The sequence below is a fragment of the Panthera uncia genome (assembly GCF_023721935.1).
Source record: "Panthera uncia isolate 11264 chromosome D3 unlocalized genomic scaffold, Puncia_PCG_1.0 HiC_scaffold_8, whole genome shotgun sequence".
Lineage (NCBI taxonomy): Eukaryota > Metazoa > Chordata > Mammalia > Carnivora > Felidae > Panthera > Panthera uncia.
The window spans coordinates 45,669,749-45,676,023 of record NW_026057586.1 but is presented as its reverse complement, the minus strand read 5'-3'; positions in this window follow the sequence as shown (position 1 = coordinate 45,676,023).

The following is a 6,275-nucleotide window of genomic DNA, read 5'->3' as shown; positions in this document are numbered from 1 at the left end:
TGACTTATCAAGAGCTATTGGCCCAATATGGTTGTGGATTTCCTGATTTGAATGGTACTCTTTATCTACTGTTAATAGCAAGAGACTCCCTTTTAAAGGTAATTGCTACATTTCTCACTTGTTCATGGGGCTTGCACAGTTTGATATTTCTGACTCTCTCATTTTTCATACAAATGGAAATCCCAGCAGTGTGCACTCAGAGGTATCTCATATCAGCCCTTCTTGTTTCTCCCCGTTTCTTCGATGGCCATTTGCTCCCTTTGTGGTACTCGCTGTCACACAAATGGTCCCAATTACCTAGAAAAGAGCAGGCTGTAACCTGTCGTTTTCCAGGTTTTCTGACCATATTGCCCCTACCACATCGTTTTCTCTTTCTGCTGAAAAACTTCCTGCCAAATTTCAAGGGGACAGGTAAAGTAAGGGGTTCTGTCCTTCTGGCAGAGGCAGGTGCATGTTAGCAAAGCATGAGGAAGAGAGAGGACAGGTACTGTGGTGTATTCTTGCCAGTGGCTGTGAGAGTAAATCTTTAATGTTCACACCATACCGCCACCACCACCAAAATGGCAGTGATGTGAAGGATGTATTAACCAGCCCTACTGTGGTAAATATGTTGCAATATATACATGTATCAAATCATCACGTCATTTATCTTAAGCTTATACAATGTTATATGTCAATTATATTTCAATATAGCTGGGAAAATATAAAGAGGGGTAAGGTAATTCATTTCCACCCCCGTTCTGCACGCCAGTGAAGCTGCCCAAGGTGCATTTACACGGGCTGTCTTCTAACAGCCTGCTCATCCCATAGACTAGGAAGGAATGGGTTCAGTGTAAATAAATGATAATGAGTCCATTGAAGCATTATATAAAATGGTCCCCTAGTGGCAGGAAAGAGTTAATGTACCTCCCAAAGTGCCTAACTTACAATCAGGGTGGGACTTCACTCTGGGAAAACTGGGCTCCTCAAACCTAAACTTTGATGAAAGACGTCAACAAGATGGGAAGTCAGAAAAAGGAGGGTAATTATTTTTTTAATCATGCATGAGTACTTCGCTCTGGTAGGCACTACCTCAGTCATTTCTAGTAGGCCAGAGGATGAAAAAGGCAGCGGATGAAAGAAGAGGGACCCAAAGAAAAGAAAAAAGACACAGAGGAAGAGACATGAAAAGAAGAAAGAGCAAGTGACACGTATAGTATTTTTTTATTTGTCCTGACTGTATTTGAAATGTCTGAGTTGCAAAAATTGAATCCCCCATGTCTCAAAGCCCCTCCAGGTGGTTGAAAACAGTCACCATCTGCCTCCCAGAGGAAGTTAATCCTTGGCTTTTATCAACTACAGTAAACTCTACTTAGTGTTACTAGTTACAGGTATCGGAATTCTCTCCCTGGAATTATATTTTAAGGATCTGTGTATCTCTACCTTTGGCAAAAACACAAGAAAAAACCATCTTAAAAAAATAAACTTATAGTGTGCTTTGACTTCATTGTTTTATCTCCTAAATTTGACTGCCTGGATCCACATAAGACTGCTAAAAACTTGAAGCTCTTTGAGGGCAATAGATTTTAACAGTAGTGGTAATTGGTGGTGGTGGTGGCCCTTCCCTCAGAACTTTATTAGAGTATCTGCTTTGTAATAGATATGACACGTTACAACATGATGAGCCAAAAAATAAATAAATGTTGCTTAATACTAAAACAATAGGTAAACATTCATATTCTTTTATTTATCCTTTCATGTGTATTTAAACTATCGTTAACTATTTTAAAATTTTAGCATAGACAGATACATACAAAAAAAAGATAACTCTCACATACCTCCACCTGCCAGACAACTATTATTAACATTTTTGGATCTATACATTCATTATTGCATATATATTCGTTATTATGCATATATATAATTAACTGTGTTAAAATGAATCATTGCATACTGTTTTGCCACATGCTTGTTCTCTTTTTTATAACTTTCTTTTATATAACTTTCTTTTTATAACTTTCTTTTATATAACTATATTGTTATATAGTTTTCTATGGATCTATTTTCATTTCATCAATTATTATGTAAAATCCTAAAAATTATCTTTAATGAATACATACGTTTCATTCTGTGGGTACATCAAATATTATTTACCCAATTTGTCTAATTCATGATCAGATACCTATATTTGTTCCAATTATGTGTATTTGAAACAATGTTAAGGTCAACATTTTCAGAGCTAAATCTGTGTGTACATTCATGATTATTTTCTAATTCTGCTAAATGGAAGTAGGAGATCAAAGGATTCAGCCTTTTAAAGTTGACTCTTTTATATTGCCAACTTAATATCCTGAAAGCTTCTATCAATTTCCTCTTCTTCCAGCAGTGGGCATACATATATTTTCAAAGTAAAGAATCAAATAACAGATCCCAACCAAAAAGGTAATGTTATGTTTCTGACCCCAATACAAATTTGTGGCAGGCAGTAACAATCTCAGCAATATGATCAGAAAGATTTTTTGTTAGGTTGAAATGATGATGAAGAGTATCATGTTTATTAACCAAAGATTTCTCTATAAATACAAATTTGGTATCTGAGGATTGCTATAATCACAAACAATAAACCTAAGAAAGAAGATTACATTACTATATGATCAACTTTATGGGCACAGAATAGAGAGGTGTATAAGACCTCTCTTATATACAATAAAATAGTGACCTGAGGAGTGGACCCGGAGCAGAAAATTAAACTCAACGTTTCATTCGCTCATTCACTGGTGTTTTTCTTTCAACATTTATTGACTACACCTGTTTTCACTTCTTGCTAGGTTTCATGGAAGCTCAAAACTAAGAAAAGCTTTTAAATCTAGTTCTTATAATAGATGATATACTTCCCAGAAATTTCTTCAAAAATCCAGAGGCTTCTCAAATGTCCATCCATGGATGAATGGATAAAGAAGATGTGGTATATACAGACAGTGGAGTATTACTTGGCAATCAAAAAGAATGAAATCTTGCCATTTGCAACTACGTGGATGGAACTGGAGGGTATGATGCTAAGCGAAATTAGTCAGTCAGAGAAAGAAAAATATCATATGACTTCACTCATATGAGGACTTTCAGATACAAAACAGATGAACATAAGGGAAGGGAAACAAAAACAATATAAAAACGGGTAAGAGGACAAAACATAAGAGACTCTTAAATATGGAGAACAAACAGAGGGTTACTGGAGGGGTTGTGGGAAGCGGGATGGGCTAAATGGGTAAGGGGCATTAAGGAATCTATCCCTGAAATCATTGTTGCATATATGCTAACTAATTTGGATGTAAATTAAAAAATTTTTTAATTAAAAATACAAAAAAAAAATCCAGAGGCTTCTAATAGTTGTCCAAAGTGGTAACTGATCATCTTACAAAACCAAATTAGCAAAGCACATAATTCATTAATTAATCAACTGATTTATTGAGCAGCTCATAGACACAAGGCACATCAAATAATGTGAGATGATTTCTGCTCTTGGTAGCTTCAAATCTAATACAAAAGATGACAATAAACACATATATGAGTTTAAATGGCATAGAAAGAAAGGGCTGCTGAGAGAGACTGATCTGAGTGAAAGATCTAGTTTTGCTCTGCACTGCGGTGGCCAGAAGTAGAAATTGGGCTGTGCCTTAACAAATGAAGGAGTGCGGATGAATGAAGGGGGACGCGTCCGTGGGCAATCAGCCTGAACAAAGCCTCAGAAGCTGGTGTGCAAGGCACAGCGGGAGGAAGAGCGATGAGAAACCCAGGACAACCTTGCTGGAGTGGAGAGTTCAGTGTGAAGAAAAGAAGGAAGTTCTAGACAAGTGGCTAAGCCAGATTGTTGCACATGATGAAAGCAGGTCTAAGGATGTAGGACTCCATCCTAAGACATTGGGTAATGAGAGACAACTTTAGAGGAACATGGTGCAGGTAGGGATAAGATTCTAGGAAGATCCGTGTCTACGAAGAGCAAGTTGAGATAGATGAATGAAAGGAAGAGAGACCAACATCAAGAGGCCAATATGGAGAGGTGCCTGGCTGGCTCAGTCAGTAGAGCATATGACTCTTGACCTCAGGGTCATGAATGGATGAATGAGTGAACGAATGGATGAATAAAGTCATAAATAAATAAGAGGCCAGTTTGCAGTAGTAACCTAGGTGTGAGGTAATTAGGTGCTAGGGACCAGGCAGATACACTGAGAAGGGGAAGAGGAGGGATTCCAAACATGAGAACAGCTGAGTTTTAGGGATTTGTGGAGGCTTTTGACATTCAATCACCCTTTCTTCATATAGCCAATTAAAAAAACAAAGGGATAGCAACACATTGCCTCTCTGGTCCTGCCGTAGTGTTTCTTCTCTGTCCCCTGACTTGGAGAGACTACTTACATTAGACAACAAATGTGGATTTTAGTAACCCTTGTTGAGAATATTTTTTAACGTAATTATTAAAAGCCTTAAATATTACTAAGAGGCAATTCTTCTCCTTTATGAATGCGTGCATTACATATAAATATATACACTGTTGCACATTTTGCTATTATGATTCACATATTGTACATCTAACTTTGGAGGAAGTAAAGCTGTGATTAAGTATCCTGTGCTTGAGAACATGGGGATAATTTGCAGAAAATATTTCAAAACTTCTATAAATGGCCCAGACCCATTTAAACTTTTAAGAAAGACTACATCTTGGTGAAAAGCATGAAGTGTCTACTGCCTTTTTTTTTAATGAGAATTTAAGAATGTTTATTAAAAAAGAAATAAATTTTCCATTTCAGCTCATTTGGCTTCCTCTGCTATTAAATCCTACGTATACCCAGGAGTTACACTGATGTACTTACATATTGTTTCTGCGTTGAGATCGCCTAATGAGGCAATTAGTAGAGCTCCTCAGACAGCTGGACCAAACACTTTTCGGCAGAGAGGAAAGGTCCACTCAAGCAACAGTGCAAAGTGCCTACTCTTACTGCCCACTTCTATTTGACAGTGTGGCTTAGACAAGGTGAGTGGTGGATTTGGGAAGGGAGACAAAACCATGCACTTTGCCCACACAGATAAAACAGGAGCTTGAGGCCAGTGTGTATACAAACCATGTAAAAAGCCTAACGTTGAAGAATAGAACTTTCTCCTTCCTTCTTTCTGAATTACCAGTTTGTGTCTTTGCTCTAATCCAAAGCTTTCCAAACTGTAGGCTTTATAAAAACATCTCTTGTTCCTTATTTACTTTCTTTAAATATAGACCATTGACTTCCTTTAAATTGATTATAAACTTTTACTAAAATTTATTTTAAAGGAAACTATAAAAAAAAACTACCATAAGTGGAACATTTGAATAGAAGATAACTATAAGAAGAAATGCCATGACAATAAAGTGCTGTTATTATATACGATGTTATTAAGTGCTGTTTTGATGCTATTTTCTGTCAAAGCTTGAAGCCTGAGACATTTTCCTTTTGTTGCAGGGGAGATTGGCAAAGGCTACAGAGGTGTTAAAGTCATGCCAGCCCCAGACAAGAGACTTTTTCCTTGAATTACTTTATCCATCATTAAGGATTGAAGATTGAAAGAGATTTGAAAATAAAATTGTTTTTATATTTCCACCCAACGTGATGATTTATTTAACAAACACATACATAGTACTCACCAGGTGCCAGGTTTGTTCTAAGTAATTTAGAACCATTCACGCATCTAGCGTTCATAATGAGCTTGCAAGGCAATGCTATTGTTATTCCCATTTTACAGATGAGGAAAATAGGCACAAAGGGGCTAAGTAATTTGTTCAAGGCCATACGGCTAAAGAGTGGCAGATCTGGGATTCTAAATCATGCATTTTCACTGGAGTGGACTCAACACCCCTCCATGCCGTGTGAGAGTGGGCCTCAATGTTCTGGAAAGCCATGTTCATACACTATCTAAATCATAGCACCTGCCACCTGAACTGTCAGCACACATGGCAGAGTATGTCCCACACTGGAAGGAGTGCCATGCTACCAGCTGTCCTGAAAGTCCACCTCCCTGTTGAATCTTGCCTTATAGCCCAGCCTTCAGCAATGGCTATGTCCCCTGACCTTCTAGACCACTTTTTGTCTGCTATTCTGGACTGTTAGCACTGACAAATTTGAATGGTTACTTGAAGTTTTAATATTAACAAATTAATATTAAATGGTATAAGTATACATTAGTTTAATATTTGCATATATATGTTAATATTTAATATATTATATATCAGTATATTCATTAATAATATATTAGTGAATAATATTAACCTA